General features: G+C 52.4%; 1 long non-coding RNA gene across 1 annotated transcript; it reads right to left on the bottom strand.

Moving 5' to 3' along the window:
• Positions 1 to 2748: 2748 nt before the first annotated feature.
• On the bottom strand, positions 2749 to 6989 carry LOC129529533 (uncharacterized). The gene is made up of 3 exons (XR_010133188.1): positions 6896 to 6989; positions 6034 to 6644; positions 2749 to 5386 (listed from the first exon to the last, which is right to left on the bottom strand). It is a non-coding gene; the product is annotated as an uncharacterized lncRNA (long non-coding RNA).
• Between the last annotated feature and the right edge of the window lie 6766 nt (positions 6990 to 13755).

The following is a 13755-nucleotide window of genomic DNA, read 5'->3' as shown; positions in this document are numbered from 1 at the left end:
ATGGGTCACGGAGCACCCTACCTGCCCCAGAGACTCAGCCCCACGCTGCCCCCTTTGTTCCCTGTCGACAGCACCCACTCCTGTCCTGGTCCTGACATGGTGGAGCTGTGGACAGGAAGGACTGTAGCCTGGGAGCCAGCTCAGGATGGCGGCCTGGGGCCTGTGGACAGTTAGCTGTGGCCCACTGTGGGGGCGGCTCCTCCCCCTCCTCCCGTAGGCACTCTGCCGGAGATTAAGGGCCGGGACAGCCTCCTGGAGCCAGAGACTCCCACCTTCCCAACCCCAGGACCAGGCTCATGGGACCTGCAGACTGTGGCGGTGCCAGGGACCTTCCTCCCCACAACCCTGATTGGCTGCAGGCACACACCCTGGGTGACTGCCCTGAGCCCGAGACCCAAGGGCCAGTCTGAGCCCCTCAGCCCTGAGGTGCCCCTGAGCTCTGGGCTTCTGTCCACGCTAGCTTGGGACAGCCCCAACAGCAGCAGCAGAGTTCCTGAGGCCCAGCCCCTGGCCCCCAAGCCTGGCTGAGACGGGGCCCCCGCGGACCTGCTGGCTGCCAGGAACACCAGCTGGCGAGCGGGAAGCTGGAGCAAGGCAAGTGATGTGGGCTGTTGGGTGGGCGGCGAGTTTGCACGGGACCTTGGTGACTGTTTCCTCATCTGAAAATGAGCAGAGTGGGACACGGGCGCTGTCTGTCCTGCTTCCCTTGGGGTGGGGGTTCCTAGGATTAGGGGAAACTGACAGCTGTGGTAGGTGGAGGCTCCATGAGGTGAGAGGAGCGTTGCTCCAGCTCAGCCTGGCCAACATGGCAAAACTCTCTCTCTACAAAAATTAGCCAGGCGTGGTGGTGGGCGCCTGTAGTCCCACTTACCCAAGAGGCTGAGGGAGGAGAATCGCTTGAACCCAGGAGGCGGAGGTTGCAGTGAGCCGAGATGGTGCCACTGCACTCCAGCCTGGGTGACAGAGCAAGACTCTGTCTCGAAAATAAAAATAAAATAAAATATACCTACTAAGCATCTACCCGTGCCAAGCACTATTCTAGGCACAGGATACAGTGAAAAATGAGATAGACAAACTGAGAGAAAAGAAATAGGATCATTCATTCTTCACTCCCCAATATTATAGAACTAGTTCAGGCCTATTAATGAGATAACTGAGGGCTACGAAAATGTAGCGTGCATAGCCTAACGCAGGCACGTGACGAGCATTTACTGAAACACACACTTTGGCGTTCCACCACCAGGCTCTGCCGGCAGCACTTGGTAATGAACACGGCTGCTGCACAGGCTCAAAAGAAGCAAGAGTCAGGGCTGGGTTAGGGCACGTTCAGCCAGCTGTCTTCGCAACAGCTGGAGAGACACTACTTCTGGGCAACTTTCTGGAGAAACCTCAACCTGCTTTCTGAAAGGGCAAGCCAGGCTGAACACCTTCAGTAGAGAGTCATTTGTGGAATAATCCATGACCATCTATTCGCGCTATAGGAAAAGCAGTCTCTTGACAGAGGAGAACCTAGGACAGGGAAATTTTGCCACGGCCAGGGACTCTGAGTTCTGAGGACTTCCCAGTCGTGGGGATGACTTGCAGCTGTGGGTGAATCATGATGGCCGCTGATGTTTACTGAATGTGCGCTGAGCCTCCTGGCCACCACACCACACAGATTAACTCTAGAATTACCGAAACCTACCGGGTAGGTACCTTTTGTTTTTTGATTGGTTGGTTTTTTTTTTTTTTTTTTTTTTTTTTTGAGATGGAGTCTCGCTGTGTTGCCCAGGCTGGAGTGCAGTGGTCCAATCTCAGCTCATTGCAAGCTCCACCTCCCGGGTTCACGCCATTCTCCTGCCTCAGCCTCCCGAGTAGCTGGGACTACAGGCACCCACGACCATGCCCGGCTAATGTTTTGTATTTTTGGTAGAGACAGGGTTTCACCGTGTTAGCCAGGATGGTATCAATCTACTGACCTTGTGATCTGCCTGCCTTGGCCTCCCAAAGTGCTGGGATTACAGGCGTGAGCCACCATGCCCGGTCCGGGTAGGTACCTTTTCTCCCTTCCATTTTTATAGATGGAGAAACAGACACAGTGAAGTCATAGGGCCAACAAGTAGAGGAGCTGGGATTCTTTTTATTTTCTTTGAGACAGAGTCTCGCTCTTATCACCCAGGCTGGAATGCAATGGGGCGATCTCGGCTCACTGCAACCTCCGCCTCCTGGGATCAAGCGATTCTCCTGTCTCAGCCTCCTGAGTAGCTGGGATTACAGGTGCGTGCCACCACACCTGGCACAATTTTTGTATGTTAGTAGAGATGGTTGGCCAGGCTGGTCTTGAACTCCTGAGCTCAGGCAATCCGCCCACCTCAGCCTCCCAAAGTGCTGGGATTACAGGCATGAGCCACTGTGCCTGTAATCAGGCCTCAGATTTTTTTTTGAGACAGAGTCTCGCTGTCACCCAGGCTGGAGTGCAGTGGCACAATCTTACCTCACTGCAACCTCCACCTCCCAGGTTCAAGTGATTCTCCTGCCTCAGCCTCCTGAATATCTGGGATTACAGGTGCCCACTGCCATGCCAGGCTAATTTTTGTATTTTTAGTAGAAACAGGGTTTCACCATCTTGGCCAGAATGGTCTCGATCTCCTGACCTTGTGATCCACCCATCTCGGCTTCCCAAAGTGCTGGGATTACAGGCGTGAGTCACCGCACCTGGCCTGGCCTCAGATTTTTAAGTGCACAAAATAAAACACAGAGAGCAATGTATATAAATCATATACAGTTTATGAAAATATTTGTGATATTACATGATATGCTTTACTGGCATGTTAAATAAGATCCAGAGTTGGGTCTAATTACTATAATTTTGAGGTAATAGTGAGCAAAAGTGATATCTCAAGATGTCTGCAACAGCTGCAGTGTAACATGAAAATATCTGATTTCTATTGGTAACAAGGTAACAGGTGCTTCTAACACTAATGAGGTTTGTTCCCAGCAACATTCACCATGGAAGGAAATGCTGAATTTCAATTAAAGTATAGGGTAAATCAAGATGTAATCTCCCTCCTCCTTGTCTCTTTTTCTTTGTTTGTTTTTGTTTTTGAGGCATGGTCTTGCTCTTGCCCAGGCTGGAGTGCAGTGGAGCAATCATGGCCCACTGCGGCCTCAACCTCCTGGGCTCAAGCGATCCTCCTGCCTCAGCCTCCTAAGTAGTTGGAACCACAGGTGTGCACCACTACACCGGGCTAATTTATCTTCTTTTATTTTTTATTTTTTTTGAGACAGAGTTTTGCTCTTTTTGCCCAGGCTGGAGTGCAATGGCGTGATCTCAACTCATTGCAACCTCCGCCTCCCAGGTTCAAGCAATTCTCCTGCCTCAGCCTCCCAAATAGCTGGGATTACAGGTGCCCGCCACCATGCCCGGCTAATTTTTCTATTTTTAGTAGAGATGGGGTTTCACCATGTTGGCCAGGCTCATCTCAAACTCCTGACACTGTGATCCACCTGCCTCAACCTCCCAAAGTGCTGGGATTACAGGTGTGAGCCACCATGCCAGGTTTTATCTTTTTTATAGAAATGAGGTCTTGCCTCCCTCCTGGTACTGACATACCTGCTAGCGTGTGACTGAAGGCAGTGTCCCTGGCCCCAGCAGAAGGACCATAGCCAGCCGGCGGCTCACGCACCTTGGCCTGTTGCTCCTAGGAGCTGCCTATGCTATTCAGCCAAGGGGACCACGGTGCCTGCTGGCCCGGCTGAGCTCTGCCCAGCGAGCCCGCCAACTTCCCCGGCCACTGACTCTTGCTCTTCTGCTTTTCCCAGCAGGAAGACCCCAGCCTCACCTGCAGCGCCCCCCCACCCCCGACCAGCTAAGGCTCCCCACTTAGACTTACAAGTCTATGGCCACTGGCATCTGGCTGCCTGCCCTCCCTGCTTCCCCCAGGGTCCCTTCAGAGGGTCTTGGGCTTTCTGACCCCTTTTAGCTTCACCCTCCCGGTTCAAGCAGTGTTTTCTCTATCAGGCCTGGTGGCTGTTGCGTGGGGCTCTCCACGGCGAGGGGTAGCCCTGAGCCAGTGGGTTGGAAGACAGGGTGACCAGAGAAGAGGGAAGCCCGAGGGGGCTGAGATCGGTCTGAACTGTGGGTGCACTGCCTGGGTGCCGTGGGAAAGGCCAGCGTGTGTGGGGTTGGGAGGGCCGCCACAGCCCCCAGGTGCTACCTGTGAAGCTCCGAATCCTCCATCATCCTCCCCTTTCTCTTCCAGCCCCTCCTTTCCAGGAACCTTGCCACACCCGCACCTGTACCTGCACCTGCACCTGCACCCTTCCCTCTCCCTCCCCTCCCGGGCCCTCCCACCACTGCTGCGGCATGTGCTGCACTTGCCTTACCAGCTCTCCTCGCTTTTCTCTCTCCTGTTTTCTCTCCGCTTTCTCTGCAACTGCCAGCTGATAGATCGAGTCAGGCAAGAGAGCCCCAAGCCCTTCGACCTCTAAACAGATCCCTCCTCTTCTCGGTGACCTCCCTTTCCCAGCCTGCCTGGACGGTTGTTCTGTGACTTAACAGTGGCTCCCCCAGCCCCAAAGCCAGCCCCCTTCATCTGTGACTTAGTCTGCTGTCGTGGTGAGCTGACACATCCAGGTGTGACCACTGGTGAAAACTTGTGCCTCTGTTGTACGCCCTACCCTGTTCTGTAAATATCTATCAATACTCATATATAGACACACCTACACATGGCCGACCGCCTCTCCTCTAGCGCTGGGAATCAGTCACCATGCTGTCCTTGTGGAGTCTTGTGGTCCAACTACAAGAAAATACTGTCCCTTGACATCCCCCCTCCAAAATGCGCCGCCTCCAGTGAGCCTCCCTGCCGTGCCCGGCCTTTGGACAGCCAGCTCCTGCCACCCCTCCTGCCCCCTGCCAAGTATTGGGGTGCTGTGCAGGCAGCCGTGTGGCCTGACGGTCTCTACCAGTCCTGCTGTCCCTCGGCTGGGAATCAAACTCATTTCTTGATAACAGGGAATGTCTCCTGCTGGTTGTGTTCTCCGTGGAGCTCAGGGGAGGGAAAGGGCCACGCCATTACTAGGGTGCTGTTGGGAACGGTGAAAAGGAACACCTTTCACCTTGAAAAGGTGTTTCCAAGGGACACTTTTCCTGGAAAGCTCCTGGAGCTTAGCTGGCTCTCATCCTGTGAAGCCGGCTCTAGCCATGATGGGGCAGGGCCACAAACTCAGCCTGGAGAGAGCCTGCGGGGCAGCCGGCACTCCGGAGGCACAGACCAGTGAGGGAGGCAGGAGGACTGAACGGAAGACGCCTGGGCTGGATGGAAGTCAGTGCCCTTGGGTACTGCTACAGGTGTCCCAGGTATTGGTCTCCCTGCAGACTCTGAGTCTCTTGGCTCTTCAGTTCCACCTGCAGGAAGACCCTGGGTGTAAAGGCAGGTGGTGGCTGGCTTCCAGATTCTGGGCCCATAAATAAGGTAGCGAGGGCTCTGTGGGACTCTTTCACCTCTCCAGGCCCCTGGCCCCTTGCTCTAGGCCTCAGTGACGGCCTCCCTTGCTAGAGCTCCATGCCTCCTTCCCCAGCCTCAGATCTCACAGCCTTCTTCCCACCATTTGAACTGTAGGCCACAGACTGGTGGAAACGCAGAGGGAGCCAAGCACCATCTGCTAAGTGTGCGACATGCCTAATGTTTCCACGTATTATCCCACTTAATCCTCAGCACCTCTGCGAGGAAGATGCTAACTTCCTTTTTAACTAATGAAACCGAGACTTAGAGATGCAAAGCAGTTGAATGGTGGACCAGTGGAGCCGAGGCCGGGATCCAGTTTGAATCTAAGGAGCCTCTTATACCACTGTCTCTTTCCCTATAACTGGACAGCTCCATGCCTCTATTCAGTATGATGATGTCCAGACCCAGGGCTACCCGCCTCTAAAAGTCAGAAGGCAGGAAGCAAGAAACAGTCACAGGACTGCCCTGGAGGGTGCTGGGGTCACTGTCCCCCACGCTGGAGCTGCCTCTGACCTCATACCTCCCCTCCCCAGGGACTGGTACCCACCTCCTAGCCCTTCTTGGATGGGTCAGGGTTACCGTCTCCTTCAGCCCAGCTTCTCCTGCAGCTCCTTCTTGCCATGCAGCTCCGACTGCAATGGACTGGCTATCTCCATGTTCTCCTTGTTCTGGACAGAGAGAAGCAATCAGTGGCCACCCACTGCAGCTGGAGACCCCAGAACTTGGTGTCTGCCTTCTGCCTCCCATGGCCCCAGGAAGGGTGGAGGCAGGTTAGAGAAAAACCATCCCCCCTCCCCCACAGCCATCCGAGCAGGGCTCTGGCTCACAGGTGCCTTCAGAAGTACCATTTCACGTGAGGGCTACAACGCCCATTTCACAGGTGGGGAAACAAAGACCCAGAGGGCTAGGGAGAAGGGGAGGCTCCCCAGGTGGGGCTGAACACCAGCTCCTTGAAGCCGCTCTGCAGCTCGGCCAGCTGCTCCTCCAGCTCGTGGTTCTAGGAGAGTGCACAGCTGACGGTGGTGAGCTCGGTCTGCATGGCCTCCAGGGTTTGCACGCACGCCTTCGCCTGCTCCCCGCAGAGCTCGGCCTTATGCCCAGCTCCTGCAGCCTCTCCTCTTCCTGCGTCTTCTCCTCCTGCTCCCACAGCCTCTCATCCTGAGGTGCATGCAGAGAGGAGGAGGTGGAGGAGGACTGTGTGGACAGGTAGAGCAATCATTAGGGCTGGGGGTTGTGTGGGCTGTCTCAGCTGGCAGAGGGGCATCCAGCCTGCGCTGTGGGAGGAGGCATTAGGGTTGGGAGCTGTGTGGGCTCCCTCAGCTGGCAGAGGGGCACCCAGCCCCCGCTGTGGGATGGAAGTTGGAGGGCTGGGCTGCAGGGACACTGGGCTATGGCTCCGGAACTCTCACCTCCAGATCCTTCAGGTTAGCAGACGATGCAGGCCCTCCCATTTTGACAGATGTTGTTGACTACGAGAGAGGAGATTGCGCCTGAGATGTTCTGTCCCCCAGTGTCTAAGCCCTCTGACTTCCTTTCTTCCCCATCAACTGGCAACATTTTCTTTTCTGCCTAACTTGGACCCTTTGTCCCGTAACCCCTTTGTGCCAATGTCTCTCATGGTTCTTACCTCTCCACCATCCCTCCCTCCCGAGCAACTCTCATCCGGTTCTTCTGCGGCAGCATAAAATGATGCAGCCAGTCACGGGGTCCACCTCCTCCCTGTGAACAGCTTCCAGGGAGAAGGCTCAGGGAAGAGGCGACTTCCTCAACACTGCCCAGCAAATCGGCTGGTCCCAGGATCTCCCCTCTCTCTCGTGAATCCCTGCCTCAGTTTCTATCATACTTTCCTTCCCCCCGCACCCCCATCAATTCCTGAGGTGCCTCACAGACAAGACTACTGAGTTGTTGGGAGAGTCGTTGTAGCCTCTCCGTCGATGAGAAAGTCCTGGAGGTGGAGACACAGGGGTGAGGGATGCAGGTGGCTCGATGGGAAAGGAGGTCATGAGCAGTGGCTTCCCTGACTCCCTTGGCCTAGAGACTGCTGCCCCGATGGGAGACACTTGGTTTCATCCATGAGACTGAGGCCAGTGTCAGCATCATGATTCTGTGTGGGAAGAAACATATGAGGTGGTCATTCAATTTCTGGTAAGAATCACCCAGGACGGGGTGAGCCAAGCTCCCAAGCTCATTCCAACAATCTTCCGTCTCCCCAGACCACAAGGAAAAGCCCAGTGTGAGCCTTCCACCAGCCCGGTCCCAGGAAGGGCACTTGGCGCTACGGAACAAGCTACCTGTGAAAGGAGAGGAGAATCCATAGTAAGTACAGGAGGGCAGTGGGCAGATGGGGAGGAGGCTCCCACCTGAGGTGCCGCCATGCTACTGAGACTGGCACCAGGGGAATGGACACTGCCAGGTAACATGGTGTCATCAGATGGCTGCAGAGAAGCAGCATGGTCTTTGGGTGTCTGTCATATGACAGAGCAGGGGTTAGGGGGCCATGCAGGAGAGAAGGTGCCTCAGTGCCATGGATGCAAGCGATTCCCCTGCCTCAGCCTCCCGAGTAGCTGAGATTACAGGCGCCCGCCACCATGCCCGGCTAATTTTTGTATTTTTAGTAGACACGGGGTTTCGCCATATTATCCAGGCTGCTCTTGAACTCCTGACCTTAGGTGATCTGCTCGCCTTGGCCTCCCAAAGTGCTGGGATTACAGGAGTGAGCCACTGCACCCGGCCTGAGTATGAGTCTTAGAAAAGGAATCAGAGATGGCAGGCAGGATATTCTAGGCAAGGCAAATACGGCACTAGAAAAGCTATAGAGAAGCAAGTCAGTCATGGCATGAGTCCACACCCATGTTTAACAGGACCAGATCACTGTTATTAAGCTAAGGGTGGGAAAAAGCAACAGAGGAAAAGCTGCAAACACAAGCCAAAGCTGTTCCTAGTTGACATCTGAAGCCCAATGAATGTGATCAAAACAAAGCACTTCGGTTTTGTTTGGGTTTGCTGCCACTAGGACACGGTATAAAGGCAGATATTCACATTCATACCATTTTCTGTATTCTTCAGTATCTGTCAGTGTGTTTAAGTCTTTTTTTTTTTTTTTTTTTTTTTTTTTGAGACAGAGTCTCGCTCTGTTGCCCAGGCTGGAGTGCAGTGGCGCGATGTCGGCTCACTGCAAGCTCTCCCTCACGGGTTCACGCCATTCTCCTGCCTCAGCCTCCCGAGTAGCTGGGACTACAGGCGCCCGCCACCACACCCGGCTAATTTTTTTGTATTTTTAGTAGAGACGAGGTTTCACCGTGTTAGCCAGGATGGTCTCGATCCTCTGACCTCGTGATCCGCCCGCCTCGGCCTCCCAAAGGGCTAGGATTACAGGTGTGAGCCACCGCGCCCAGCCTGTTTTTGTTTTTTGAGACACAGTCTCACTCTGTCACCCAGACTGGAGTGCAGTGGCGTGATCTTGGCTCACTGCAACTTCTGCCTCCTGGGTTCAAGAGATTCTTGTGCCTCAGCCTCCCAAGTAACTGGAACTACAGGTGTGAGCCACCACAACTGGCTAATTTTTGTATTTTTAGTAGAGACAGGGTTTTGCCATGTTGGTCAGGCTGGTCTTGAACTCCTGACCTCAGGTGATCCACCCCCCCCTCAGCCTCCCACCTCGCCCAGCCATGTTTAAGTGCTTTTAATACACAACTTTTTAAAAAGTCAAGACACACTATGAGAAACTTTTTCCGAAGAAAATGATCCAAAAAGCAGAGTGTGAGTCAATGCATGGTGATAGGCAGTATAGAAGTGGTTTTCTATGTGCCTAGGTTTCTAGGCACAGTGGCTCACGCCTGTAATCCCAACACTTTGGGAGGCCGAGGCAAGTGGATCACGAGGTCAGGAGATCAAGACCATCCTGGCTAACAAGTGAAACCCCGTCTCTACTAAAAATACAAAAAATTAGCCAGGCATGGTGGCAGGCGCCTGTAGTTCCAGCTACTCGGGAGGCTGAGGCAGGAGAATGGCGTGAACCCGGGAAGCGGAGCTTGCAGTGAGCCGAGATCGCGCCACTGCACTCCAGCCTGGGTGACAGAGCGAGACTCCGTCTCAAAAAAAAAAAAAAAAAAAAAAGTGGTTTTCTATTCCCTCCTTCTGCACCAGGGAAAAAGAATATTAATGTGTTTTCACAACAATCTATATGGAGGAGAAGAATTTAAATTCCTGTCAAGGATGAATTTGAAATAATCTTTTCATGGACTCTCATTTTTTATTTTCTGGGGGTTTTTTTTTTCTTTTTTTTTTTGAGACAGAGTCTCACTCTGTCACCCAGGCTGGAGTGGATAGGAGTCACGTCACACTTCTCTAGCTGTAAGGACTCTAGGAGAGCAAGTATCTGCTCTTTTTGGCTTCCTTAGTCGGGGGCAGAACCTGTTTTTTTTTTGCCAAAAGTCATGCAATGGGCCGGGTGCGCTGGTTCACACCTGTAATTCCAGCACTTTGGGAGGCCGAGTTAGGTGGATCACCTGAGGTCGGGAGTTCAAGACCAGCCTGACCAACATGGTGAAACCCCATCTCCTCTAAAAATACAAAAAGTAGCCAGGCGTGGTGGTGGGTGCCTGTAATCCCAGCTACTCAGGAGGCTGAGGCAGGAAAATTGCTTGAACCCAGAAGATGGAGGTTGCAGTGAGCCAAGATCGCACCATTGCACTCCAGCCTGGGCAACAGTGAAACTCAGTCTCAAAAAAAAAAAAAGTGGGGGGGCATGCAATGGAGCCTTCCCCAATGTATTCGTCAGTTGTTGAGCTGCTATAAAGAAATACCTGAGACTGGGTAATTTATAAGGAAAAGAGCTTTAATTGGCTCATGGTTCTGCAGGCTGTACACAAAGCATAGTGGCTTCTGCTTCTGGGGAGGCCTCAAGGAGCTTCAAAGCAGAAGGCAGAAGGCAAGTGGGAGCATGAGTCTTCCATGGCAGGCACAGGACTGAGAGAGAGAGACAGGAGGTGTAATCCACTTTTAAACAGCCAGATCTCGTGAGATCTCACTATCCAGTACCAAGAGAGATGGTACTAATCCATTCATGAGAACTCTGCCCCATGATCCAATGGCCTTCCCCTGAGCCCTGCCTCAAACACTGGGGATTACAATGGATCATGAGACTTGGGTGGGGATACAGATCCAATCCATATCACCCAGACAAAACATTTACTTGTATCATTAACTATTAGGCAGCCATGCATGTGCAGAACCTCACAGAGGTCATGACTAGTCTGAAACGATGTTTAAGAAATGGCCAGAGCCGGGCGCGGTGGCTCACGCCTGTAATCCCAGCACTTTGGGAGACCGAGGCGGGCGGATCACGAGGTCGGGAGATCGAGACCATCCTGGCTAACATGGTGAAACCCCATCTCTACTAAAAATACAAAAAAATTAGCCGGGCACGGTGGCGGGTGCCTATAGTCCCAGCTACTCCGGGAGGCTGAGGCAGGAGAGAGAGGCGTGAACCCGGGAAGTGGAGCTTGCAGTGAGCTGAGATCGTACCACTGCACTCCAGCCTGGGTGACAGAGTGAGACTCCGTCTCAAAAAAAATAAAAAATAAGAAATGGCCAGTATATCAGTCAGGATACGATACATTATGCTGCAGTAAAAAATGACTCCAACATCTCAGCAGCTTACAGAGATAAAGGTTTACTTCTCATTCAGGTCCACTGTAGATGGCCAATATTTTCACGTTGGGACCCAAGCTGATGAAACAGCCTGTAGAACATGACTGATCTCATAGCAGGGAAAAAGAAAAACAAACCAAAAACCCCACAGCAAGTCACATTCTGGCTCTTGAAGCTTCTGCTTGGAAGTGACAAACATAACTTCTGCCCATATACTATTGGCTAAAACAAATTATGTCTCCAAACCTGATTTCTGTGGAGCAGGAAGTGTGATATTACCCCAGGGATGGGCAATTAATATTTTTGAAACAGAATAGGAATATTTTGAATAGAATGCTTCAATAGGCCGGGTGTGGTGGCTCACGCATGTAATCCCAGCACTTTGGGAGGCTGAGGCAGGTGGATCACCTGAGGTCGGGAGTTCGAGACCAGCCTCACCAACATGAAGAAACCGTCTCTCCTAAAAATACAAAATTAGCCAGGCTTAGTAGCGCATGCCTGTAATCCCAGCTACTTGGGAGGCTGAGGGAGGAGAATCACTTGAACCCAGGAGGCAGAGGTTGCAGTGAGCCAAGATTGTGCCACTGCACTGCAGCCTGTGCAACAGAGCTAGACTTTGTCTCAAAAAATAAATTAAAAAAATATATAATAATAAAAAAGAGAAAAGTTAAATAGCACAGATATTATGTGAAATAATTAAAAATAAGACTTATTAAAATGTATGTTCTTCAGAAAAAGACCCTTAACACAGTATCAGAGATAGATATTGCTAAGGAACTGAATAATGTAAGTGGCTAGGGAAGACAGCAACGCTCAGAGATGTGTCCCCTGGGGCAACATGGTTCCACAGCAGATATGGCTGTTGGGATCCAGATTACAGCATTCTTGTGAGGCTGTAATCCCTAGTGCCCAGCCCCTTCCTCCAGCGATCCATGAGAAGTAAAAACAGGAAGGCAGCAATGTAACAGAAGACAATACATACGATAAAGTACTTGAAAGCCAGTAAGCGCCATCTAGTGGCAGGGGGATGATTTTTTTCTCATTTTGTATGTATTGTCAAATTCAAACTGCATAGCACAATTTGCATTCCTATCAGCAGGGTGTGAGAGTTGCCAATGTTTTTGTTTTTTGTGTTTTTTTGTTTTGTTTTGATTTTTGAGATGCAATTTCACTCTTGTCGCCCAGGCTGGAGTGCAGTGGCGTGATCTCGGCTCACTGCAACCTCCGCCTCCCAGGTTCAAGCGATTCTCCTGCCTCAGCCTCCCAAGTAGCTGGGATTACAGGTACCCACCACCATGCCCAGCTAATTTTTGTATTTTTAGTAGAGATGGGGTTTCACCACATTGGCCAGGCTGGTTTCAAACTCCTGACCTCAGGTGATCCTCCTGCCTCGGCCTCCCAAAGTGCTGGGATTACAGGTGTGAGCCACCGTGCCTGGCCTATAACATTAATCTTTATAACAATTCCACGACATTTAAATGATACAGGAAGTTGAATGCATTGCATCAAAATCAAGGTACTGGGCCAGGTGTGGTGGCTCACGCCAGTAATCTCAATACTTTGGGAGGCCAAGGCAGGTGGATCACTTGAGGTCAGGAGTTCGAGACCATCCTGGCCAACATGGCAAAACCCAGTCTCTACTAAAAACACAAAAATTAGCCGGGCATGGTGGCGTGTGCCTGTAGTCCCAGCTACTTGGGAGGCTGAGGCAGGAGAATTGCTTGAACTCAGGAGGCGGAGGTTGCAGTGAGCCAATATCGCACCACTGCACTCCAGCCTGGGGGACAGAGTGAGACTCTGTCTCAAAAAATAATGATAAAATAAAAATAAAAATAAACAAATGGTACAGGAAGTGGAATGCATGGCAGCAAAGTCAAGGTACTGGGCCGGGCACAGGGGCTCACGCCTGTAATCCCAGCCTTTGCCTGAGTTCTTGTCCTGTGTCCAGGAAGAATGAGGTACACAGACAAGTGGAGGGTGAGCAAGACAAAGAAAAGCTCTATTGAATCTTAGGACAGCTCAGAGGAGACCTGCAGTGGGCAGCTCCTCTCTGTAAGCAGGTCATCTCCTCCAGTGTTCAGCTCTCCATAGGGAGGAGGCCCTGGAGGCCCTGGAGTGGGTGGCTCCACTCTGCAGGCAGGTCCCTGTTGACTTCCCAGCTCTCAGCAGAGAAGGTAGCTCCTCTCTGCAGCTGGTCATCCAGTCTCCAGTTGTTTCTCCATCCTCTGCCTTGCTCTGGCTGAGCCTGGGGTGTTTACGGACCTCAGAGAGGAGGAAATGCATGCCAATTGGTGCATGGGCACCCAGAAGAGGTACCACAGGTCCCCACTCTGGTCTGTGGATCTGGCAGCCCGGCCTTCAGCCTTCAGGCCCTCCCTGGTCTGAAAGTGGGGTCTTATCGGGTATGCCCGGCTTCTGCCCAGGAATCTGCCTCCCACTGCCATTCATGGCCCCTGCTCAGCCCAACTTTACTCTGAGATCAGAGTGGGTGTTGACAGCCAACAGTAGGGAGAAGCCAGGCAGTGGGGGCAGGTACTTTTGAGCCTGTGAGGGCCGGGGGGGCCTTCCCAGGCCCCCAAGAGTGGAGGGATGCCTAAAGCTGCAGCCACCAGTTTGG

The sequence above is a fragment of the Gorilla gorilla genome, chromosome 23 (genome assembly GCF_029281585.2).
Source record: "Gorilla gorilla gorilla isolate KB3781 chromosome 23, NHGRI_mGorGor1-v2.1_pri, whole genome shotgun sequence".
Taxonomy (NCBI): Eukaryota; Metazoa; Chordata; class Mammalia; order Primates; family Hominidae; genus Gorilla; species Gorilla gorilla.
Note: the sequence above shows the minus strand (reverse complement) of the source record. Positions and strands in the feature narration are given on the sequence as shown.